Source organism: Juglans microcarpa x Juglans regia, chromosome 2S, assembly GCF_004785595.1.
Source record: "Juglans microcarpa x Juglans regia isolate MS1-56 chromosome 2S, Jm3101_v1.0, whole genome shotgun sequence".
Classification (NCBI taxonomy): Eukaryota; Viridiplantae; Streptophyta; class Magnoliopsida; order Fagales; family Juglandaceae; genus Juglans; species Juglans microcarpa x Juglans regia.
In genome coordinates, this window is record NC_054597.1 from 16,081,274 (window position 1) to 16,108,937 (window position 27,664).

Below are 27,664 nucleotides of genomic sequence, written 5' to 3' on the forward strand. Positions count from 1 at the left end.
AGAGCGGAAACATAATCAAATTCAAAATCAGAGAGTCATGCCAAAGCTTTTCAGAAATCACAACTTATCCAAACAAAGTACTGAACAAGATCATATCATCTTCATAATCGAAGCATATCCAGAGCATATTTACATAAACATGCACAAATTTTCATATTCGCTCTTTTTGCATAGCTCATAAATATAATGCCAAAAATAAGCTCATGTATACACCAGTTATGACAAAAATGCTTTCTCTTTCATCAGAGTTCAATGAGTAATGATGGGTAAATAACTGAGGTTATTTTCACATTTCTTTTCAAAAACAAATATTTAATGCACATTTTCATAAATTGAACAACTACAACTTAGATTCATTTAAGAAATTAATTTAATCATATTTAAAACTCATATATTTAGTAATTTAACTTCAATTTGTAAATATAAATTCTTATACTATAAATAAAATCCTACGCATAGCAAATGAAAAGAACATGATCAATATATACTCATTCAAGGGCATTTTGGGAAAGAAACTCATAACCTGCATGGCTCTTTGAGAAAATAAACTAGGATGTAATATTACATAACAGGGGCCATGCATACCAAACGCTATGTGCAGCGGTGGCTTGGATGGAAGTCTACGACGGCACGGCTAGGGGTGGCAGCAGGTCACGGTGGTCGGCGGTGTGGAAGGGCACTGAGAGAAAGAGAGTGATGAGAGAAAATGAGACGTGAGAGGGAGAGAGAGCACTGTGAGAGAGACGGAGAGTAAGAGAAAGCGAGAGGTACTTACGTACGGTGGTTCAAGGGGTATTACGACACGCTACAGCCGTGTGATGTAGCCGTTTCTGGAAAGGAACAAAGCCTGACAAAGGAGGGAATGTGGGTCTATGGTGGTGCCCAAAGTTGCTCTGTTTCTCTTGTTTAAAATAGGGACTTACTTACTCTGCTACTGTTGCTGAAAATAGAGGCTAGTGGGGTAGCGAAAGGAGGACCGAGAAGGTTGTTTGGTGGTTTGAAAAAGCCTGGGCGGTGGTGCTAACAGTGGCTAAGCAGTGGGCTATCAAGGTGGTTTTCACATTTTCTGTGGCTATGGGCAATTCCTACGGCAGCGTTGCTTCGCGTTTCACATTGCACTACTGTGCAGTGTGTGATTGGGTGCAATGACACCACATGAGTCGGTTTCTTCCTCTCGATTTGTAAAGATGGCGAGATAGGGTATGGGTTCAATGTAACGAGGTTGGCGGCTTCGTGCATGGAGGCTGAGGGAAAATCGGTTGATGATGGTGAGTGTGGTTGGGTAGATTTCTCTTTGCATGAAATAATATATGTATATATATAAGTGAGTGATGGTAAAACCCTAGAAAAAGGAAAGGGAGAGACGTGCATGGCATGGAGTCTGGTCTTTGGTTCCCAAGGCTTGGGCTCTTTAGCCTAAAAACAATTTGGCACACATCTTGGATCTTGAATGGGATTAATGCATGGGCCTTTTTCCTAAGTTTTGGGGCTCGACTCGACCTAAAAGAAATTTGCACTGTCCTATGAATTTTTCGGGTGAAAATCCACTTGGTCCGTTCAAAGATTTTAAACCTTAATTTTTCAAACCTATTGAAAAATCATATTTTGCCAAAATAGAAATAAAAAAATAAAAATCCAGGCTCGTTGTCCACAAAAAAAATACTCGTTAATCCCAAGCAGGCTTTTCAAACTTTTAAACCCAAAACATTTTTTTTGTAAAGCGGACTTGGCAGTGACCGAGTGTTACATCCTCCACTTAAAAAATTTCATCCTCGAAATTTGCTGCACTTAAGCAAAGTGTTTCCTCGCCTAATTTAGTCCTCAACAATTATGTCGAACCTAACAGCCAGTGTCAATCATTGTACACCTCAAGGTCTAGTTTTGTGCCAGGTGCCTTAAATATCACCTAATCTTCTTGGCATCCATTTTCACACACCCAGTGTCAATCATTGTACACCTCTAGGTCTAGTTCAAGTAAAAAATATGCACTTCCACAATGAAATTAAAGCCTAATAATAACTACACTTCTTTTTTCTTTTTATTTTTCCTGGCTAAACCTCACAAATAACTAAAACAGAACTCCCAAAATAATATTTAAAATCTCCAAAATAATAGTACAATCAAAAGTTCCAAACTTAAGTCCTAAGAAACTTCAATTCACAAATTCTCGAATTCCTCAGAAACTCTACTTTCAACCATAAATTTTTCTAAACTTCTCACTTCCAAATACATACTAACTCATCAAACGCATAAAGCTAGAGCCTTGTAGATATAAAATATCGTGTCTAATCCCTTTGAAAAACCTCTTCAACCAAACTTCAAAATTCTAAATTGTACAACTAGAAAAGTTCCATGCAAGCATGATTAATCCCAACTCAACTAAAACAAAAGCTTTTAAGGAGAAAAAGAGTGGGGTACCTGTGATTGCATTGTTATCGTCCTCAACATCTTCAGATGTCAGTGCAAACACTCGAGTCGGTCACATTCTTCGTTGATTGTTTCCTTGTGTCATCTGTTGGGGACCGGGAGGTGTGTTAGGCTTATTCTTGTCGTTCGACAGTAATGGGCATTCTCTAATGAAATGACCAGCCTTACCACATCGAAAACATGCCCCCATTTCCTTTCTGCACTCTCCAGTGTGTGTGGTTACAAAACTTACAGGGGTTATTTGATTGATTTCCCTGCACATGTCTATGATTTGAGTTGTTCCCCTCATTTCTTTTCTTCCATGGCCCTTGGTCCATACTAGAGGATCCTTGTGGAGTAGCTCTCTTTCTCTGTTCTTGCAACTCAGCACCTCTCTTAAGATTCTGCTCAATCAACATCGCCTTGTGCACTAACTCTGAAAAACTCTAAATTTGTAGGACCATCACCCATCCATATATCTTGTGATTCAAACCCTTCTCAAACTTTCTGGCCTTCTTCTCTTCATTAGGAATCAGGTATGAGGTGAAGCGCGATAATTCCGATCTTGCAGCATACTGACGCACAGTCATGGTCCCTTGCACCAAGTTGGTGAACTCTCGAACTTTAGCTTCCCTGTCTGCTTTAAGGAAGAAACGGTAGAAGAAATTCTGCTTAAAGTGAGGCCACCTAACTACTTCTATCCCTTCAGCTTTCGTGATGGCTTTCTTAGAATTTTACCACCTCTTAGCTTCCCCAGTCAATTTAAAGGCTGCAAATCGTACTTTTTGTTCATCTGTGCACTCCAAGACACTAAAGATTTCTTCCATGTCTTGAATCCAATCATCCGCTACGTTTGAATCGCCTCTTCCATCAAATGTGGGAGAATGGGTACGATTAAATTGCTCCAATGTTCAGCCTCGCTCATTGTTGTTTTCATTCAAATCCTCAAGATTTCGAACTTGACAACGAGCTGCAATCCTGTAAGCTTAAACTTGGTTAAACGTTCTAAAGAGGGAAAAGTTCATCATTTTTTTTTAGAAAAACCCAATCCTAACAATATCCTTAATAAACTCATAAAGTTCTCATTACCATCTATAGTAATAAACCAAGCATCACTTTAGACTTACAGACGTCCTTAGAAATTAAACCGCAAAAGTCACGAATTTAACTCTTAACATCTGCCAAAACTACAACCTCAAATTCCATAAAACATAATCCTTGACACCTACAAATTCTAAGACCTCAAATATCAAAAAAAAAATCATCTCTTAAAATCTACAACTCTAAAATCTCATATTTCGTAAGTCACCTACCATGAGTTTGCAAATACTCAAACCAAATATCTCCAAAATCATATCCTAATGCCTACAAAATTGTAAAACCTTAAATGTCCTCAAACACCTTATTATAGTATGCAAATCCCAAACCTGGCTCTGATACCTACTGTAACACCCCGTTCCTAGAGGTCCGAAGAGTTAGCTCTTATTACTTAATATCAACTCCAACATCACAACTATAAAATCCAAAAAAATCCATAAAATATTAATTCATTTGCTCAACCCAAATATCAATGTTCCTTCATAGGGTCAACAAAGAAGTTCTCAATACAATAAATTAAAAAACACTCCCAAAAGACTCGAAAATATTCTTAACACATCATATCAAAATAACTGAAATTAATCAATTTACCAACTATGACTCTCAAATAAATTCTTGTACCCTCGGACACTTATTCCTCCATGTTGCAGATCTTGTTAGATGCCTAAATTGTGTCTGACATTATTTTCTATAAGAGGCTGGTTTCTAAAATTGGTTGGCCTACAGGTTGATATAAATAAATCTTTGGGCAGGTGGGACATCCAACATGGTAGAGCTGATAATTATAAAGTGTTAATTAAATATATTAATAGATAGGGTCTTTCTATTGTAAATTCCACCCTAATTGTATTTGAAGATGGTTGGATAGAAGCATGGCCTAATATTGTGGGTTCTTTCTTTATGTGTCAACCATAAAATGCCTACATGAAGTACCTGACTTTAGTTAAAATATACGTACGGTGTAAATACTAAGCAATGTTTGTAGTGAGACCATAAAACATGACATGAAGCAAAAAAGGAGTCTAACTTTTGAGAATTTTGGGTTTTATCATTTCCTTATAGTTTCACTAGAAGTTTGGAGTTGTGATTTTGCAGGATAAGACTAATGGCCGAAATGAAGAATGTTGCTCATATACAAGCTCATATAGAGAAAGTTGGGGAAGATGCTCATGTTTAGGAGGCACTCATGAAGAATCTTCTACAGCCTACACAACTGCTGGTAATGGCCATCAGCTCTCTCTCTCTCTCTCTCATGCATGTGTTGGCATACATTTCCTGACGGAGTTTTGTTATTTTATTTGTTGTGTTTTCTCCTGAGTTGAAGTGTGTTCATTGCCATTCTATTTTTACTTTGCTATTATTATACTTGACATATTTTTCTTTGAATGCAAACTTTTCTTTTTGATGCATGACATACCTGATAGGGATCGTTAATGGTGAATTTCACAACCCTAGAGTGGCTTTGGGTGAGAGCTCCTGCAACTTATGGAATTCCCAATACAATTACTATATTTCCCATGTCTTCTTACTAAATTTATCTTTTATATTGTATATTGCAGTTACAGTTTGCATGTAACGGTCTTAGCTATAGAGGTTTTGATCAATAGGTACTGTAGAGCATACAAATTCTAAAAGTAGTATCACACAAGGGGATTAGGGTAAATACTAAATAGTGTATATTGGAGAGAACAACTATCAAGCAAAATGCTTTCTCTGGTTGGTTAGAAACGGTATATTGTAAAACACAGTCGATGCCAATTTTGGTCATATTAGTAGCTCATACTTTGGATCTTTTTTGAGTATGTAAAAAGAATATTAGTGCAATCCATAGTGTAAGGTAAAATTGTGAAGCCTACAAAACTTTGTTTTTTTGTATTCAATTTTGTGTATTTTCTTTTATTTTCTTAAACACCTTTTCTGGCATGTAAAACACGCCGGAAATAGTCTTTTGCGGTGAAACTTACCCACAGGAAATACTTAATGACGACGATAATTTAAAATCGCCGGAAATAACTTTTCTCAGCGATTTTAATGTAAATGGGAAGACCATTTTCATCGATTTTGGGGACATTTGCAACAGACTAAAATCACCGGAAATAGTAGTTTTTTGTGACAATTTTCCCTATTAGTGGGGGTATTTGTAATGATTTTGAGCCCTAGAAAAGACCTGATTTCTTATAGTGGCTGCAGAACACGTTGCTGTGTGAGGTTGATGGGAGGTAATGACCGACAGTTTTCTGTGGCAACCGTAACACTCCTACGTCCTGTGATGATCTACAGTGGCCAATTGACTGCTCTCGGTTTGAGCAAGGTTCCAGCATACCACGCACAGGTATTAATGGAGAGTCTAATGAAGGAGATGGGCAGCACCTTCTACTGGTTGTTGGTTGCGAGTCTCACGATGCAGTGTCAGTTGCAGCTTTCCGTGACATGGAGATGCTTCATTTTTATTCTATGAAAATAGAGGCTACATTGGTATCATGTGGGATGGTTTGGTGGTTCCCGGTGGTTCACAGTGTAGGATTGTGGTATTAACTGGGTGGAGGTGGCGGACAGAGCGACGAGGTTGTGTTACGAAGGAAGGAGTGATAAGCTAGGTTGCTTGCTAGACAGAAGGTTGGCAATGTGAAGGGAAGGGTTGGATGTGCAACTCAGCGGCAACCTAAGGGCTTTTAACGAGAGGTATTACGACTTAGAACAACGTAAAGGTGGGCAGTGGGCGGTGATGCATGCGCATTGGTCTCTTGCTGGGCAACGTGAGTTGTTACACGTGGATCTAGTGCAGGGTGGGGTTGCTTTCATGGTCCTATGAGTGTGGGTTGTTGCTCACCTGAGGATCTATTTGGGAGTTTGCTTGCCACGCATGGAGGGGCTACTCTAAGTTGGGACGTTACATTCGGCTTGTTGGTCGTGACAGGGGGCTAGGCAGTGGAACTCACAAAGAACTAAAGAGAGAGAATTTTCTAAGGGAATGGGACACGAAAAGGCATAAGGCAGTTGTGGAGAGGAAGAACTGTAATACAGTCGTGTGAATGGGGATGAATCAGGGATAGGAAAAATGGGGAGAAGAGAGTGATAGGGAGGAGAAGGATTCGAGAGGGAGAAAATTCTAGGAAGTGAGGAAACTGTCGAGGGTGGGGAGGAAAAGAGAAAAATAAAATAAAATAAACCCACTTACCAGAAATGCATTTTCCTAAGTTATTGATCTTCTCTATAGACCTGGGCCGAGATTCAACTAGTCTATTACACATTCTCTATCTAGCTTGAAACTAGTACGTTCTCTCTCTCGTTCCGAATTAATATACTTTATATTAGTCTGTTTGGAAGGAAATGGTTCATTATAAGATATAATATGATTTGATCTATTTCCTTTAGTTTCAAATTAATCGACAATATATGCATATATATATCAAATCTTATTTTACCATACAGGATTTTTAAAATTTCAAAAAATGAAAAACCACTTTTTCTCGCGAGTGCAGTTGCTAGAAATTCTATGCAAAATTGCTGAAAAGAACCTTTTCGGTGATTATTTCTCGTCACGGCATAGTCACTGTTGTAGGGGTGGGCAAAAACTTTGGTGACTTCGACTCCATCCGACACTCGCTCCGATTCCGACTCCGGCGGAGTCGGAGTAATCGGAATTCGAGGTCAGAATCTGTGTTTATTTGGACAGTATTGTCAGAGTTGAAGCCAATGTCGGCTCTGACTTCTGAACTCCGACTTATATCTCTACTCTTTGTTCGATTTATTTCCTCCACTGCCTTAATGTTTACCATTCTCCTAATAAAGATATAAAAGTGCTCGTTTTCTTATGAATGTTTCTTCCTTTATTCACTTAATTTATTGTTTCTAATCTTTATATTCTCGTTCAACTGAAACAATTTTAGTTATAAAAAATAAAAATAGTCTGACACCATCCATTTGCTTGACTACCTGATGGCTAATGATGAACCAACGTAATACTAACACCATGCTTTTTATCTGAAGTTCTGAAGTAACGCAATATTTGTTTCACTTTTGGTTCCTCAGTAAGCATAATTTGAAAGATGGAAAGCACATTGAAATGTCTTTAATTTTTTACTCACTCGAGCCTCTCAGCCTTTGGCTTCAAATCACATCCGTTCTCTTTTTTATTTTATTTTATTTGTTATTGGTTCTGATACATGTGTATCTAGTTTCATAGTCGGTGTTAGCTTCGAAGTACCATTCTCGTCCACTTTTTACAGTGTACATGAAAACTAATTTTTAAAGACAGACTCGATAAAAGCATAAATGGAAATGAGAAGACTGACAGGAGACTCGGTGTTGAGGCTAGGAGCACATGAGAGCCTTGAGACGGACGACAAAGAATCGCCATGATTAAAGAGGAGGTGGGATTGCCACCATTCAACGGCGATACAAACGCTGATTCAAGTCGGAGTCCGCTCCTTTTTTTCACAAATACTTGGTCTTTTCCAGTGATTTTTCTCATCACAAAAATTCCAAAAATGGCCGCAAAAGGTCCCACAACAATGATAAATAAATTAATAATTGCGGAAAAAAAATGACTACTTTTTCCATCAATTTTTTGGAAGCTGATAAAAACATTTGCAGCAACATGTATCAGAAATGAATATTTCCGGCAAGGTTAGTTGCCCAAAATAAATCCAGTGAACTTTTCTTGCAAGAAATAATTTGTACTTTCGCTATCTAGTTTGAAACTAGTCCGTTCTCTCTCTTGTTCCGAATTAATATAGTTTTAAATTAGTCTATTTGGGAAGAAATGGTTAATTATAAGATATAGTCATAGATTATGTATGCACAATAGACTCCTTTTAAAAAATTGTAGGGTCTATCATTAAAAAATTAATTTTTTTATGTGGATCTAATATTTATTCACTTTTTTAAAATGAATGTTATGATTGCAAATAATATTTTTCTAAGATATAATATGATATGATATGTTTCCATAAGTTCCAAATTAATTGATTATCTATATAAATATATATATTTATCTTTCAAATATTTTTTGCTTTTATTAGATTAAAGAAAAAAGCTAAATGCAGTGAAGTTGGCGCGCGAACTACGCACCTCCGTCTACTTGGCAAAACGGGATGTTTTCATTTAAAATGAAATGGTGCATTTCACCCTTCCTCACCCTTATCTCCCCCAAGATCGAATGGTGGGTTTCACCCTATTGTGTGTTTAGATGAATTAAGTACGAAGGGATTTAGTCGTCTTGTTCACTAGAGAACTTTGAAGACCAATCTGATGAGGATTCTACATCTTGTTCAGACATAAAAGGTGACGATGTAGTGAGGAGGAAGAGGAGCAAGGTGATCCGTGAACCGGAAGAGGCTTCAGGAGCAAGATTCTTCTTCTTCTATCTCTGCTCGGGTTGCCGCCATTATTACATCCAAGAAGCGCCGCAAGTCTAGAAAACACCGCATGTGCAAAGTATTTGTTTTGTTGCTTAGATGATGTATGGGAAATGGTGGAAACTTATGGTTTCCTGGCTTTGAATGGAGTTGCATGATTTGGGCTTTGGTGTGCATGTACGTAATTATTACCGTGAGTATTAGTCGTTTGTGGGCCGCAAATGATTGCTTGAATTAATGAATTTGGTTTGATATTTGAAATTTTGTTTTCTTGGAACAGCAGCAGTGAGCAATCAATCCTAAAAGTAAATAATTTTCGAAATAAATGCACAAATGGTGCTCCCACCGTCACAAAAAAAACATTTTTTACGACGGTTTGCAGAAACCGTCACTAAAGATAGATGAAAAATTACATTACATTTGAATGTATACATATTCACGTTAGAAAGTTTGATGGACATTTGAAAGTTGAGGCTATTTATGTGCGAACTTGAAAACTTTTGGCGCCAACATTTGAATGTTATTGATTCTCACGTGCGAACATTAATTGATTTAATATTAAAGTTGGATATTTCAAATAAAAAAAGATTGAGAATTGAAATGCAGTGATTTAATATTAAAGTTCAATAAGCTAAAATTTGAAAAGGATTGAGAATTGAAATTCAAAAATAGTAGATATATGAAATAATATTGTTCATTACATATGAGAAAAATGAAGTCCAAAATACTCAGAACAAGTTGTTTACATATTTATTAAAATCTTCAGTCAATGTGTTGACCTTTGTGTTTAGGATATCTATCTGATGGAGAATATCGGTGACAAAATCTCCAACACTCTGTTCTACTAATACGATCTTTCGGTCTATGTGCACAATAGTATCTGTGACCATCGCATCAATCTAAGCAGGTTGAGCATCTCCCATAAATGTACCTACGGCGACTGAGTAGTACTCCCAACACTGGGCTCAAACTGGGTTGGAGGAACTAGATCTAGTACAGGACTAGGCTGACGTCAAGCATGCCTCTTCCCCTATCCAATGCTCCAACGGTGTGTGGTCATGTCAATGGGTCTCATCAGGTTCTATCATCCACTCCTCCATCTTGGGTTGCACACTCCAGGCCAGTAATAGCTTGGTAATGAGGACTCCTTATGGAAGGCTATCCGTGGAAACAATGCTCGCCTAGTAACGAACCTTGTCAAAAATACGATGTGGCAAGTGGATGGGCTCTCCATGTGCCACTCGTATAAGGAATTGTTGTGATGCTCCGACTCCCACATACAAAAACATGGGAACCGTGATATCAGGATGATGACAACACGGTCACGCATCCCAACGACATATGCTCAAGTGTGTGCAACATACAAAGGTGCACAGTAAAAATCGCAGCGGATAATATAAACAAGTCAACTAAATACCATAAATTTAAATACAAATATTCAAAACAAATTAGCTTTAAAAAAAAAGTTATACAGTCATCCCAAAATATATTACAAAGGAAAATACATAAATAATTGATAAAAAAAATCTCGATATACGGGAGCAACCCCAGATCACTCCTCCAACGGAGCCAAGCTAAAGCTCGTCATCCACATCTGCATCAAAAGCTGTGATACCATAAAATGGTACTACAGGTAAGTATAAACCAAACAACTCTCGGGATAAAAACATATTAATGCAACCAACATGCATGCATATGACAAAAAATGCTTAGCCATAAAATACCATTTTTCCCAGAAAAATGATTATTTCCAACACAAGCCAAAATCCCATTTTGGCCCAAAAACATAGTCCGTCATTTTTCCAGAAAATGATTCACACAAAACAAACCATTTATCGGACACTGTAGGCGGGAATCACAGGCGGGACTATACCACCGTCCCTGCTTACCACCATCTCTACCGCGTGCACCGTAGGCGGGAATCACAGGCGGGACACAACCACCATCCCTGCTTACCACCATCCCTACCACGAACACTGTAGGCGGGAATCACAGGCGGGGACTCTACCATCATCCCTACTTACCACCATCCCTACAGTTCCTTTCCACACAATAAATACTTATCAGAACACTGGAGGCAAGAATTACAGGCGGGACTATACCACCATCCCTACCGCATGCACCGTAGGCGGGAATCACAGGCGGGACACAACCACCACCCCTGCTTACCACCATCCCTACCGCGTGCACCGTAGGCGGGACTCTACCGCCATCCCTGCTTACCACAATCCCTACAGTCTCTTTTCCTTTTTCTCAAACCAGTCAATCCAATCGTTTCAAACACACTCAGAATCATTTCACATGAAAATCTAATTTTCAATAAACACATGAACATGAATGTATGTACACGAAAACCCAGTTTCATTTACAAACATGATCATGCGTGCAATATGCCATGTACATGAACAACGCCATAACAACAACAAACAATGCAAACCAAACACACAACAACTCCGTCCACAATCCATCCAACCCCTAAACTCCTCAGACTCAGTCCGGCATAACCAACCAGTTCACAGATAAAATGAGTTAGTGCAAAAATACATTTAAAACACGAAAGTTCTTTGGAAAAATACGTACAATGCTATATAATAATTTCCGAAGGATCACAGAGCTGCAAGAAGTGGCGGCTCAGCAACGTAACAGTGTAAAATACACTGTGGCTGTGGGTCTCAAAAATCCACTTTTGAACGGGGACGAACCAAGACCCGAAATTGATAGGGTAGGGCTTAGAGGTGTCGGTGAAGCCAATGGTGGTAGTGGTTTGCCGTGGGTGGCTGCGTAGGAGGCGATTTTAGACCAAAAATACCCAAAACGGAAATGGAGTTGGATGTACTTCACCGGTGACGGATCGGGGCTAAGGATGGGTGCTTTGGTTTGCTAGGAGGTCGAGGATGATGTGGTGAAGAAATGGTGGCCGGAGGTGGCGCGACGGCAGCGCAACGGCGCAAGGAATGCTGTAGCTTTGCGTCGTGCGTGGAGGAGAACGACGGAACGAGAGGAGCTAGAATTTGGGAGGTGGGGTCGCCAGTCGATGGGAAAGCGAACGGTAGGGGCGGTGACGGACACGAGCGGCTCACGGCGGCGCAGTGGGTGGAGGATAAAATGGACGGGGGAGAGAAGAGAGCAGGCCGCGCGCGTGCGGGGAGAGAGAAAGAAGAAAAAGAAATGGAGAGAAAGAACAGAAAAAAAAAAAAAAAAAAAAAAAAAAAAAAAAAAAAAAAAGAGAAAAATTGGAAAAAAAAAGTGAAGGAAAAGAAATGAGGTTCAATCCTCACATCTTGGGTCACAAAAATGATCCAACGAAAATAATTTCAAAACAGTAAGTTAAATAAAATAATTTAAACGTAATGATAAAATGAAGATAAAATAATTAAATCCAAAAATTAATTAATTTAAAATAAAGAACAATTTAAATGCATCACAATAATAAATATTAAGAAAACATAACAAATTAATTTTCACAATTTAAAGATCATAAAATAAACCGTTTAAAATATCCGATAATTTTAAAACAAGAGAATAAATTTTTGAATTAATAAAAATAATCCTTCAATAAAAATACACTAAAATACGGGGTGTTACAATTGTGTGCATGTCTGGCTAAATGTGGCCTTATGTCCTATTAGTTGCGACAATAAGATGCAACATGCAGAAAAAAAGGAGGAGTTGTACCTTGCTAAAGGAGTTCTTCCTATCGATCGGGTCTCGGTCACTCTCAGTGAGGATGTAGAAATCCTCATCTCAACCGCCATCCTCCTCATCAGTATCCCCAACCTCTGATCAGTCAACTGGGCTAGTAGATGTAACAACTCGATCCTAAGTTTAGGCTATAATATAAGTGTTATGTAATTTTTTTTCACATAGTTACAAATTTATTATATTTGTTATTATTATTATTATTATTATTTTATCAGATTTTATATTATTAATAAAGTGTAATTTTAATAGATTTATTATCGTATCATTATTATTATTACTATTCATATTTTATTGTTATTAGGATAACTCATACTTTTAAGTTCCACGTTTTCCCTCCTCTCCGCCCCGCACGTCTTCACTGCACATGCACGTCTCTTTCCCTAGGGTTTATTTTTATGGTGTTCACTACCTAGCCCCACGTAAAGCAGAAATCACTTGGCCTCCTTCCATAAACCAGACCACCCGCACAACACACACACGACAATGCATCAAGAGCCACGATCCTTCCTACACGCAACAACCAGCACACGGAAAACAGAGACGTCCAACAACCCACATAAACAGCACCAGCCCGCCCCTGTTTTCACACACCAAAACAGAGCATGGCTCCTCCATGCATCCATCCCACACAAAAACCACCCAACATGCACTGTAGCCAGCCTTGAACCCACAGTGAGACACAACAATCGGAAAGGCCACGACTCGACGACGGAACCACACGCTGCGCAGACCATGCATGACCGTGAAGGACCTCCAAGCCCTGTCACACGTACGCCACGCGGTGGCTTCTAGCCGAGCACCTCGACACTGCCAGTTTAGGTTGTTCCGCCGACCACCCCAGGACATCGGAGCACCACCCACGGTGCCAGAAACCGCCGACCAGCTCTTCTCCGTGGCACTTACTCCATCCCGGTTGGCCTACGACCCTCAGCCACCCAGCTCTGTACGTGCGCCTCCCTCCCTCTCGGTTGCACTGCCGCATGGTTCACTTCCTTCGGCATCGTGCCGCTATGACCCCCGGCCAGCAACCCAGAACCGCCGCACGTCCTCCTCTCTCTCGGTGAGCCCTTGCTTCACGCGCCTCCCTCTCCCGTTGCCTCTGCTTCTCTACAGCATATATTAGTTGCTTTTAGGTTTTAAATTACTAAGTGCAGGTGTTAAATGAGATTACTTTTATGCCCTTTTAATTCCTTCTCATAGTGTTAAGTATAATTTCATTTATAACCTTACAATTATAATATGTCATTTTTGAAGTGGAGTTTAATATTTCAAGTTGAGTTTAATTTTATTAAATAAATATATTAGTCAAGTGTTCATTTTTATAAGAAAGTGCTGAAAGAATTTGAAATATATTTTATTAAAATATACTATTGTGCATAATATTTTAGTTAATATTTCCATTGTCTATTTAGTCATAATTTCTTTAAAAAAATTATTATGTTATATTAAGGAATTTTAAACTATAGTATTTATTATTAATTTTACAAATAAATTTCAATAGTAAATAGCAAGTGTTTAATCGTTTATGTTTAAATCTTTAAATCTATGGTATGAAATGAACCTGTAATGTTATTATAGTAGATTTTAATATATTTATTAAAGTTGTAATTTTTAATAAGGAAACATGTTAAGAATATTTAAATGATATTATTATTTCTTGTTTAATTATGTTAATTATAAGACATGAAACCTATTTTAAGAATTTAAGTTTTATGAATTATTTTAAAATAGCTCGAATATTTTACTAAATTATAAATTAGTATCTAAGTAATTTAAATGCCAGGATTTATTGATTATGGTGTTAAACAAAAAATTTACTTGACTATCTTTTAGATTGTGAATTTAATTTAGTAGGATATTAATTCATGTGTTTCCAAACAAATTTAGTGATAGTTATTATTTCATATAGGTCTCAAGTTACGAAGTGTTATTCAATAAGAAACGCAGCGAGGTAAGTAAGTTGATCACAAGTTTAGGATCATTACAGTTCAGTTTATAGATAATTAGTATTCAAGCCAATTCATTTCCAGCCAATTATTTATACACCACTCATGTCATATGCAAACATGTCATCCAGCATAGCATACTATTTTGTCATTCCGCATCATGTTTAAATTTAGAAATTATGATTATGTATGTAATATGTCATGCATCTCATGTGTAAAAGACATGTAAGCCATCTTAAATTCAAGTGAAAAATAAGATCAGATCAGTTAATAAGATGGTCATTCAGATGCATGGTACCAATGCAGTTCAGTTTCAGGGTGGATGTGCAAGCCACGAACTCAATCGTGGTCCACCATAGTATGCCAGAATACTATCAGCAGCTCACCTTGTGGCCGCAGGATGTGGGGCCGGTGCATAACCTCGCACACAAGGTTAAGCGTGTTGGCCAGTCAGATAAATCAGATCAGTCAGATTAATCAGTCAGATCAGTCAGTTAATTCAGTTAAAATAGTCATGCATAGCACAAGCATCAGTATGAATAGTCATGAATTTCAACTCTCAGCATGAAAGTTTTTATGAAAACCTTATGTTTAGTATGTTTACGTTGTGATGGATTTCTTGCCGAGTCTTCGACTCATTTTTGTTTGTTTTCATGTTTTTAACCACCCAGGTGAGCATGATGAATACGAGCAGGCAGGTCAGGAATAGAATGAGCACTAAATTTTTTTTTTGTTCAGACTTTCTAAAATAAAACATGCTTTTATGACATGAATTTTGTTCAGTTTATTTCATGTTTTTTTTAAGACTTTTTATTAGACCTTTTCTACAAAATAAATTTCTAATTTTATTTATGACATTTGAGATCTCTTGCCGGATTTATTTTTATGAAAAGTACGTGACACTCCTAGCCTTTGAGAAGGGGGTGTTACAATAGATGATGCAGAAGTGCCTACATCTATATCTACTTGGGATCCATCCATAGGCTGAGCATCTTTTGTAGTCGATATCTCAGGTACAGGACAAATCCCCGGAAGCTCGGCGAATACATCCCCAGAGACCTGGAACTAAACATCACGTACTGTCACAGTGTGAGAGGATGCCTGAGCACATCCCTATATAAAACTCCCAAACCATTGAAGGATCAATGTGCAGATACTCATCCAACCTCTTGTAATGAACACGTCTCAAATGCTCTTTTGCTCCCATATGAGTTCGTAAAAGTGGTTGATCATGACTTCTCGTTCAGACATCACTATTCGAGCGATGTCCTCACTTGTTGCATCCCTCCCCCTTTTTCTAGTCGTCAGAGGATGAGCCATATCCTAAAAGAAAGAAAAAAATTGAGCAATATTAATATTATGATGCATATTATATACTATTTTGGGAACACGTTCGAACGTAACATACAACGTTTGGACGTTAAGCTTAAATGTGCAAACGTTTTGCTTTTTACGTTTGCTCGTTAAATTCCTCTAGAATAAGCATTCCAACATAAGATGAGTTACATTCAAACGTGATAGCTAAAACACACTTTCAAACGTACAAAATAGATCACATTCACACGTTAAGAAGTTGTTGAACGTATTTAATAATACGTGCGAACATACAAAACTATTAGTTCAAGTGTATATTTGGTTTATGGCAACTGAAAGGTTTGACATTCACAAGAATTCGAAATAACATTTGCACAAAATACTAGTGTTCGCACATATGTGCCAATCAAGAATATGAACGATCATACGTGTGAACATTAAAAATGTTCGTTCGAATATAAAATATACATTTGTACTCACTCTCAATACGTTCGCACATACTATAGAACATTCTCACATTATATGATTAATGTGCGAACATATATGTTGTATTCCTCATTTGGAATGTATAACATTTGAACGTGAGAAGCTAACATTCGAACGTTACAAGACCGAAATGGTTGAGTTGACTCAGCCATTCCCTAACACTTCAAACACAATGAAGGTGACCAAAAGCCACCGTAGAAATGAAGTATAAACTTCAAGAAAGCTTTCTATGGTGGCCGTTTGGCCATTAGCAACCCGTGGTTGCTGAAAATTCAAGATGAAGGTCCGGCCATCAATGGGTTTCGAGAACCACCGAAACCTCCTTTAAATATATATATATATAAAATAAAAAATAAAAAAATCTACCCAAAGGTTAATAAGGATGCCTACATCTTTCTTGACGTTTGTGGTCGAGTTTTATGGAGGCGGTATGCGACAGAGGGAACAGATGTTGTGTTTTGAGAGAAATTGATTTTGTGTCGTTTCGCATTCGGACTTGAGCTTTTAAACACATAACGTTGGAATGTTTAAGTGGTAATGTGCAAACGTCAAGTGGAGAGTGAGAAAAACATCCGAATGTTTCAATCATAACGAGTGAGCGTTCAATTACTTACGTACTCCGGGTGAAATTAGTGATGGTAATCATGATTATGATCATAATTCAACAAATCCAAATCAAGGCAGTCTTCTATAATGTTAATCAATCTTCCACGTTGATTTTCTCCATTTGTAAACGAGAAAAAAGAACCTATAGAAAAATAAATAAATATAAACTACTTATTCAAACATTTAAAATTATTATTGAATAATTTTAAACACTATAGAATTATAGTTTATATAGAGTGCATTTTTATCGTGCTCATGACCCATCAATGATAGGGTTTCATTTCAACTCGGTAACTTGTAATAATTGGATGGAATGGAATAAATGCAAGCATCACTGCAACAAAAACACTTTTTGGGAAGATATTTTTTGGACAAAATAAAATCTTTCCAAAATGTGACTCTTAAGTATGAAATTTAAATTTCATCCCTAAATACTAATAAAAGTCGTTTACTATTCGAACATGATATTCAGAGATGAGAAATTGTCCCCAATAAAATTTTTGAAGGTGTCAGAAAGTGTACGCAATATTGCCGAAAAGAACCATTTCCAAGTATTTTATTTTGTCACGACGTATGCATTGTTGTCGCCCCCTCACAAAATAACATTTTGCAGCGAGTTTTTTAAGTTGTTGCTATTTTTCTCACTACAAAAAGTCCAAAAAATGGGCGTCCCCATCATAATGTAAAAAATCGAAGGAAAAACAACTAGTTTTTTCGACAATTTTTTTTTTTTTGTAGCCAGAAAAAAAAACATTTGCGGTAACACATTGCCCTCGAAAATCAAGAGTTCCAGCGAGTTTAATTGCCGGAAGTAAAGAGTTCCAAAGAGCAATTCTCGTTGGAAATGATTTGTAGGTTCTCTTTCTAATTTGAAACTAGTACATTCTCTCTCTAATTCCGAATTAATATAATTTTAGGTTAGCTTGTTTGGGAAGAAATGGTTAATTATAAGATATATAATATGATTTGATCTGTTTCCTTTAGTTCTAAATTGATTGACTATATGTGTTTATATATATTTTTGTCTTTCAAATCTTATTTTGTTTTTATTGGATTAGATCATGATGGATTTTTTAAATTTCAACACAAGAAAAACCACTTTTTCCCATGAGTGAAGTTGACGGAAATTGAAGGCTAAATCGCCAAAAAGAACCATTTTCGACTATTAGGGCATGTTTTGTATCCTGGTCGACCTACTAGATCCACTTGCTAACCAACAAGATCCACACAGGAAGGAGCTTGGGTGGTGAGGGACCCCTCCAATGCTCAAGTTAGTATTTTTCTCTAAGGAACGAATGAGAGGAAAGATCACAAAGAGAGGGAGAGAGTTGAATTTAACCTTTTCCCAGTCTCAGGGAAGGATATATATACTGGGCTAAGGTGGCCTCGTTGCAGGGAGAGGCCTTACAAGTCATAGTGGTGACGTCCCACTTGCCATTATCCCACTTTTCTGACATGTGGTGTCCCCTGACATGGTTGTCGTTTGCAAATATCTCCATGCTGCCACAGTGGGATTTCCTTCTCTTCATCCGAGGCGTGTGCTAAGTTGGTGGTGTAGAGCGTGTGGGTTCGTTCATCCTAGGCCCTTGTGGTTTGTAGCCCAAGGGCCCAAATCTCCTGATGCCCATACGATTTGGGCCGAGCACATCACAAGAGGCCCAAAGGCCTTGGACAGCTTTTCCTTGGAGGGATATCCCCTTCCAGTTACCTCTCAAATCCTCATCGCACACTCGTGATGAGAATTTCCAATTGACACTCGTCTTAAAGGCACCTGAAGCGACATGGGTGGGCACTTCTAGCAGCGTGTCAATTATAGTTCCTGTGCATTTGCATTTCGCTTTTGGCAAGTGGCACGGACTTCGAAACATTGCCTACTTTTATGGCACACGAAGTTGCGTGGATGTAACGCCCCAACGGAAGGCCCAAACCACATGGCCTATACTCTAAAAGGACTAGTCAATGATATAATTGGAGCCCCATTGGAATCTTATAAAGTACAAAATCTTCTCCTTCCCAAGCAATGTGGGATCTCATACACCACCTACCCTTATCCATATCATATGGGGTATCACAATCTACACCATTAAATTCCCAGCTCAAGTCCCAGGATTGAAACCTAGCTCTGATACCATTTTGTAACATCCCCTAGTTCATTCTGTAAAAGTGCCCGAGTTGACTTCCAACAGTTGTTAGCTAGGTTTGTTAGGTTTTATGTTGCATAAATCACTTTTTGATCATCTATGCAGAAAAACGCCTCAAAAATTAGCTCCAAACGTTCAACCCAACTATCTACATCCATAGCATTTAACCTGCCATCGAAGGTTGGGGGGTGTCGACAAGAAAACTACTCCAACGTACAGCCAACTTGCGGTGCCCAAGGTGTAGCATACTGATTGTAGCCATCGATTGGAAAAACTGAGTCGCTGCTGCGACCAAAGCATCTAGATTTTCATACTGACCAGATCTAGAAGTGTTCCTAGTGCCAACCATGTTCTGATGCAAAATATAATAATATTAGTAATTAACAATCAACAACAACTTCCTCTTCCTAGTGTCATCTAATGAGAGCTATAAACACTTTATTCTATTTTAAAATATCTCACTAACTCTCGAGTGGGCCAGGAGCATCCTAGGTGACCTTATTCCTTCCAAGAGACTGTAGAATCTCTCAAACCTAGGCTCTAATACCATTTTGTAACACCCTAATGGAAGGCCCAAATCACATGGTCTATACTCCAAAAAGACTAGTTAATGATATAACTGGAGTCCCATTGGAACCTTATAAAGTGCAACAACTTCTCCTTCTCAAACAATATGGTATGTCATACATCACCTACCCTTATCCATATCATATGGGATATCACAATCTACCCCCTTAAATTCCTAGCTCAAGTCCCAAGATCGAAACCTCATTCTGTAAAAGTGCCCGAGTTGAGTTCCACCAGTTGTTAGCTAGGTCTGTTAGGTTGTATGATGCATAAATCACTTTTTGATCATCTGTGCAGAACAACGCCTCAAAAATCTGCTCCGAACGCTCAACCCAACTCTGCATCCATAGCATTTAACCTGCCATTGAAGGTTGGGGGTGCTGATGAGAAAACTGCTCCAACTTACAGCCAACTTGCGGTGCCCTAGGTGCAGCATACTAACCGGTAGCCATCGATTGGAAAAACTTAGTCGCCACTACAACCAAAGCATCTAGATTTTCATTCTGACCAGATCCAGAAGTGTTCCTAGTGCCAACCATGTTTTGATGCAAAATATAATAATATTAATAATTAACAATCAACAGCAACTTCCTCTTCCTAGTGTCATCTATTGAGAGCTATAAGCACTTTATTCTATCTTAAAATATCTTACTAACTCTCGAGCAGGCTAGGAGCATCCTACATGACCTTATTCTTTCCAAGAGTCTGCAGAATCTCTCAAACCTGGGCTCTGATACCATTTTGTAACACCCCAATGGAAGGCCCAAACCACATGATTTATACTCCAAAATGACTAGTCAATGATATAATTGGAGCCCCATTGGAACCTTATAAAGTGCATGAACTTCTCCTTCCCAAGCAATGCGGGTACATCACCTACCCTTATCCATATTATGGGGTATCACAGTGGGTGACCCCCTCTGTAGTGTGTCGGTTAGGTTTCCTATGCATTGATGTCGTGCTTTTTATAGGATCTAGTAGCTGGCAGCTGGTTGGTGTGTGACTTTCACTCACCCGTTTCCTCCTTCACCATGGTTGAGGTGACATAACGTTCAGTACCCTCATCATTACCTACCGCAGGAATCTCGGGATCTGTTCCTGACGGTTTTCTTCTAGAGGTCCTTAATATTCCCATATGTGAGGCAGCCCAACAATCGCCATCCCTTTATTTAAGACATGCTCTTCTCATCATTCTCACCTTCTCTTTGGCCTTTCTGTTGAACCATTTTCCTTCTTTGAGCAATTTTCCTTCTTCACATCTTCCAATCTTCACTCTATTTGGCTCCTAAGCACTCTTCACGTCCTGTTGAGACTGGAGGGATTTGAGGGTTAGAGTCTTGCTGAGACCGGCGGGAAGACCTCATTCTTTAAGGGCCACGACTAGTCTTCGGTGGCTTCCTCCGTGGATCTGTGTTCGTTATGTGCAACGTTCACAATCCCTAACTTAGCAATCTTGGAGGTTCATAGCCCCACTTCAGCGCTGATGATGCTGAGGGTTTCATGGAGAAGGTGGCCCTTTTTCCTTCAATGTTTGAGAATGGGCTACAACTGCCCCTCTATCGACCCATTCGCGACGTTTTGGAATAATTGTGACCGGTCCCCGCCTAACTCCATCCGAATGGTTGGCAGATCCTAGTCTCATGCCGCATAATCTTCCACTTGGCACTAAATACTGTGAACAAGGAATATCCTAACCTAACCATGCCACAATTTCTAGCTACTCATAATGTGCTTTGCCTTGAAGGCAACTTGTGCGCTTCCGAGTCCAGTGCAATAAGAGTATCACCCACAAGGAATTGCTTCTCCCATATCAAGGACTAGTCTTGGCGCTTCTTTTTCATCTCGGGCTCTGGTTGGAAGTTTCCTGATAGTGAGGTCATTCATCAGGATTTTTCCATCCATCTAATTCCCAAAGGAAGAACGAAGCTCACGATTTCTGCAATTGTAGAGTTATTTTTCTCTTTCTCTAATTTTTAGTTGCTAAGTTGTTAGTAAAGATGTGGAATTTGAATTTATGCTTGATAAATAATTGGATTATTTTATTAGTTAAGATTTGCTAGTTTTCTTATTCTAGGGCTATGATGTAGTTATTGAATTTTGGATATGATTTAAGTATAGTTGTATTGAATACCCTTTGTTAATTGCAATTGAATGATTTTCATTTTCATTCTTGCAATTTATTGGCCATGAATTGCATGCTTAAGATGTTGAATGAAATGACAAAAGTTGAAGTTCAATACTAATTCGTGAATTCATCAAACCTTGGCAATATAGTTTAGAAATAAATACACAACTTTGTGATCTACATTAAGAACTCCACATAGCATAATGAGTTTATATTAATTTATGTGATCACAATAGTAGACATAGGATTAATATAGGTATAGGTGTTATACCTTGAAAGTGGATATCACATAACAAAGGGAATATGATAATTGTAATTAGCAAAACATTAATGCAAGCAACCAGGTTTAGACTCATTGAAGGAATTCAATTGATGAAATCCAAGCCCTAGAAGCCTTTCATATTTAATTTTTCAGGTTAAGAATTTACAGTCAGTCACATCAATTTGGGATCGTCTAATTAATATAGAATATTTTATAAATTGGTACTTGAATGTCCTCCTTGTGGAAATGATATTATTTTTGCCCTATTCTATTTGTCACGACCCATGCACTTGTGGTAGAGTCTAGGGACCACCAAGTTGTTGGCATCGTTGTCGGGGAGGATTGTTTTCAATATCAAATTTCCTGTATTAATTTAGACTGTATTGTTCTGTTTTGTTATTCATTTATTCATTCAGACTACCTCACTTTCTCAAGGCCAAATTCCATCGTTTTTTAGGGTTTTGAGGTTGTTTTGTGTTTCTGTTTGTCAATTTACGTTTTCTATATTTAGATGCCACATAACTGTGAGCTAATTGAGCTTTTTGATCTAGAAATTGAGCAAACCCTACGTGCACTAAGGAGAAAACAAAGACTGGAGCTAGAGCAAGAGCAAGTAGTAGTATGGCAAATAACCAGAATCAGAGGGTGTTGCGTGACTATGCCAAGCCGAATGTCAATGGTGCTCAACCCTGCATTGCAATACGTACAGTCTTGCTAATAAATTTGAGATTAAGCCTGGTCTCATCCAAATGGTGCAGCAGGAGCATTTTGGGGGAGGACCTATTGAGGATCCACAAGCACACCTTGCCAATTTCTTGGAGATTTGTGATACAATTAAGATGATTGGAGTTAGTAATGATGCTATTCGGCTTTGACATTTTCCATTTTCTCTAAATAACAAAGCCAAGGCCTGGTTGAATTCCAAAGCACCTAACTTTTTCACCACCTGGAACGCCTTGTCACAAGCTTTTATGAGTAAGTATTTTCCCCAAGTAAGACTACCAAACTTAGAAATGATATTACCAGTTTTGTTCAGTTTGAGGGTGAATTTTTGTATGAAGCCTAGGAGAGGTTTAAAGAATTGCAGAGGAAGTGTCCACATCAAGGTCTTCCTGATTGGCTATTTGTATAGACTTTCTATAATGGATTAACACATTCAGTCAGGATTATGATAGATGTAGTTGCAAGAGGTAATTTAATGAGTATGTCAACAAAAGAGGCATATGAGTTGTTAGAAGAAATGATCTCTAACAATTATCAGTAGTCTAATGAAAGAGGTATGCCTAAGAAAGTTCCAGGTATGTATGATGTAGATGGCATAAACATCTTGAATGCTAAGGTAGATTCTCTGGTAAACATGTTTGGTAAGCTGGGTAATGTGAATTATGTTTCTAATCTTGTATTGAGTTGTGATTGATGTGGAGGAGCTCACATGAGTGTTCATAGTATGCAGGTAGGGTAAGGCCAATATGTGTCTAATTTTAACAGGCAACAGCAACTAAACAACCCTTATTCCAACACATACAACCCAAGTTGGAGGAATCATCTCAACTTTTCATGGAAAGATCAAGGTAACCAAGGTAGCAGTTCTAGACATTTCCATCCTCCTGGTTTCCAACCAAGACCATTCCAACGAGAAAGTAAGCAGCCTTGGGAGATAGCTATTGGAAAGTTAACCTTGGGAGACCCTCCCCACCCCTCTGATTTTCTTTCCCCCATGTTTTTGTAGATTAACCTCCACCCCGATTCCATCCACGATGCCCCACTCAAACCCCCATTCCTATAATTGCTTTCCTTTCTCTCTTGTGCTCATCTCCTCTCAGGTACTCTCCTTTTCCCATCTTCGTCATGTCATAGCTGCCATACTCTGCCACGTTCCTTGAAACTTGTTCAAGGAAATGAAGGGCATAAGAGGGAAAAAGGGATTTTCGGCCAAGGAGAGTAGTCCAACATGCCACCTCCCAAGAATACCCCTTCCCAATTCAATCCAAATGGGGAACTCCAAGAGGCATTTTGGTTTTTGAGAGAGGGAGAAGAAGAAACCTTGCCAGTTGTCTTTCATGCAAGGGTTTTTGATACAAGCATGGAGGTAAGTGAAGGGCTTCATACATAAAGAGAAGGGTTCACGCCTAGGAGGGTTTTTCCTTGCCATTTTTTAGATTTTGCATGAGTTTCCATTCTCTCCACACAATTCTCTCATGTTCCTTTGAAAGCTCTCTCATTTTCTTGTGTTTTCTCTCCAACCAAACAAGGAGGATCCTTGCAAGAGAAGGATTTCGGCACTATCCAAGGATTAGCAAGGTAAGGATCGGTATCTCCTAATTCTTACACATACACAAGTCTTTTCTCAATCCAAAAATGAGATTCAAATCTCATTAGACTTTGAGAAATGATAGAACACACACACTTTCTACTATTTTCTTGGAAATAACCTAGGGTTTCCCAGAGAAACCCTTGAGGCCGAATAGTGAAGGGGGAGTTCATCCTCCATGTTTTGACCATCACATGTATTCTTCCCTACCTTAGGTTTTGTTTTACCTTATGAGTGAAATGAATGGGGTTTTAACCTAAAAACCCTAGAAGCCGAATGGTTTAAGACCAAGTGATGCCCTAGAAACACACACACACTCAAAAACATGAGAGATTTAGATGTTCTTTATAAAATAGTATGTTCGGATTTACAGTTTGCTAGTATTCCTTTACGAGGATTTTGTATGTATACACTGAACTTACTCTTGGTTAATATTCATATATGATTGTGTAAATCCTTTCATGGTCTTGATTGTTTTGTTTGTTATCCCTTGGTTGTTTGTTGGAATATGTAAATATGATCTTGAGTAACTTTAAGGAAGAAAGTATTGTTTTGGATTTGTGATGGAAATGCCATAAAACATGCCTATGAATTTCGGTTTTCACTTGTTTGAGGTTGATGGTGTATGTAATATGAAGTTTCAGTTTGAATATGCTTTAAAAGTTTCGAACTTAGTCACAAATCTATGATTTCATGTTTTGTTTCACTATGTCTTGACTTCTACATTATATGCTTGAAGTTTGGAACATGTTTATGTGATGAATCTTCATGTTTTTGTACCTATGAGTTTCGGCCTAAGCAAGTTTTTGTGGTTCTATGTACATATTTCGATATCTCTTATGGTCTATGTTATCGTGCTATGAAATGAATATGTTTTGCTTGGTTATTTCATGTATGGCATTTCATATGTCATATGTCAAGTATAAGTAAGCATATTTAAGTCTCATGTCACATGCATTTGGGGAAGAAGTGTTTTAAATCAAGTGTTTTCAAAGAAAATGTTTTCAAAGAAGTAGTTTTATCATGACCCCAAGTGCTAGGACGGGGGAATGTCCTAGTGGAACTCCTCTGTCTACTCTGGAGTGCTTAAGAATGGAGTGGTAACCCCTGGGCCAAAGAAGAATAGTCGACGAGCCTCGAATGGATTCTTTTTAAAGGATGCCGGAGCGAGGAAGCATCTAACGCTAGTGGATGCATAAGGCATGTAACTCGACAAAGTAAGGTCGAGTTAGTATAATTCTCTGTTTATGACGTATTCATCACGGTGTATGGACTGTTGATGGTGCGGTAACTAGTAGGAACACGCGGTGCAAGGAGGGGAGCTGTGTTGTGTCCACCCTCTAAACAAGAACAATAGCTCATAAGATAAGGACCACTTGATGAAAATCTCGTTATATGATAAGGATCACTCGATATAAATCTTGTGATATGTTTTGATAAGGCAAGTTCTAAATAAGTTCACATGACTAGGAAAAGTTAAGAAGAAGCTTTCATGAAAAGTTTAAGTCTCTATTACAAGTCTTTCAAAAATGGTCAAGTGCATAAGTCTAGTTTTGGTTAAGGCATAAGTCAAGTACATGTCCATGCATGCACATCATGATATAACCTTTTGTATGTTTGTGTTAACTGTATTATGTTGTGTGATTACTTATTGAGATTTCTCGAAATCTTATTATGGTAGTTTCCACTACCATTTCCCAACAGGAATAGTAGAAGTTGTAACAGGTACCTCACATATCCAGGAAACATGAACCAAGACGGTTCCCTGGTAGAAGACGAGTTCACTGTTCAGGCTCATCAAGACTATACTGCTAATGTACTAATTCATACGGCTAAGCTTCTCAGGGAGATCTTACGTAGTATTAGTGAGACAGAAATTGATGCTACGATCTATCGACCTTCTAAGAACTTGAAGTTTTGGTGGAATATGGACTAGTTGTGGACTTATGTTGCTTTTGTGGGAATCCCGTGTTTTGGAAACTTTAAATTATGCTTCATGATTTTTGGGATATTATGCCTTTATGGCTCATGTTTATGTTTTGGACAATGTTTTAGGTTATGATATTAGTTTATGGTGCCATGTGCTTTACAATTGCTTATTGTGTTGCTCGGTTTATCTGACTTTTATTAATTTTTCCGTTGCTACGCTATTGCATACTGCTAGTGTACTTAGGTGCATAACATATTACCTATCATGTACGAGGGGTGTGTAGCCTTGTGTTACATGTCCCGGCGTCTCAGTCACCGTCCAATCCCAAGTGGGGGCTAGGGGCGCCACATGTACTCTGTTTGATACGATGTGGCATCTGAAAACCTTTGACATCACATTCTAATTTTGTATCTAGTTTTGTTTTTGCTCTGCTTTGCTCTGATCTTACCTGTAACACCCGGATCCAATCAAACTCAATTTTTGATTATTTATTGATTTTTTTATTTATTTATTTTGTTCATTTTATTTTGTTTTATTTTCTTCACACGATAATTTTTTTTATTATTTTTTTTTCTCCCCACATGTTTATTTTTTTTCTTTCTTTCCGTCTATATTTCTTTTTCACCGTAGTGTTCCTTTCGTCCACAACTTGCACATACTCACGACTCTATTTTTCAGCTTTCACTCCCACACACGTCTCCCTCATTTCTCTAGGGTTTTTCCATCGCCAATATATATTTATACGTACCTGCATGTTAGTTTACCAAGCCTATAGCTGCCGCTAAAACTCCCACGGCAATTTCCACCCACGCACGCACAGAAGTTGCTCCATCCACAAAGCATCATCCACCACAAGCCGCCACCCTCCACAACCTCCATGCAGTACCGTCGTTGTCTCTACACCTCCACACCCACGGCGTTAGACCTCGTTTGCAGCCTAGTTACACGACCTCACCATCACAAAAGCCCACGCCCGTATGTGCTCAACCAACGGAAATCACCTCCGTGCGAGTTTCCCCTGCACGACGAAAGCCGCCGCCCAACGCCTCCTGTAGGCTCCGCTGCAAACCATGAAATTCCCCTGTTTTTGCTCCCCGAATCAGAGTAGTTGCACCACGGCCAACCCCCTATCCTCCACACCATCGCCTCCCTAGAAGCCTAGCCTCCACGTTCTCAACCCCCTGATCAACCCCTGCATGACCTTCACCATCGCAAGCCTCCACCGGAAACAGTCTGGCCCAGCTACCGCAAACACATTCGCGCTACCCACGCTCTCTCTCTCTCTCAGTGCTCCACCGAGTTCACCACCTTCCACCGCACCCGACGCCGCACCCACCAGCGCCGACCTCAGCCAGCTTCGTACGTTGTCGCACGTTCCCTTCCCTCACGGTGAGCCTCTGCCGCGTAAAC

General features: G+C 38.7%; 1 long non-coding RNA gene and 1 other non-coding gene across 2 annotated transcripts; one reads left to right on the forward strand and one right to left on the reverse strand.

The window, feature by feature from the left end:
- Positions 1 to 701: 701 nt before the first annotated feature.
- On the forward strand, positions 702 to 27,228 carry LOC121251792. The gene is made up of 3 exons (XR_005938119.1): positions 702 to 713; positions 6,529 to 6,530; positions 27,075 to 27,228. It is a non-coding gene; the product is annotated as an uncharacterized LOC121251792 (long non-coding RNA).
- LOC121253742 lies at positions 23,017 to 23,123 on the reverse strand. The gene has a single exon (XR_005938463.1). It is a non-coding gene; the product is annotated as a small nucleolar RNA R71 (small nucleolar RNA).
- Positions 27,229 to 27,664: the final 436 nt, after the last annotated feature.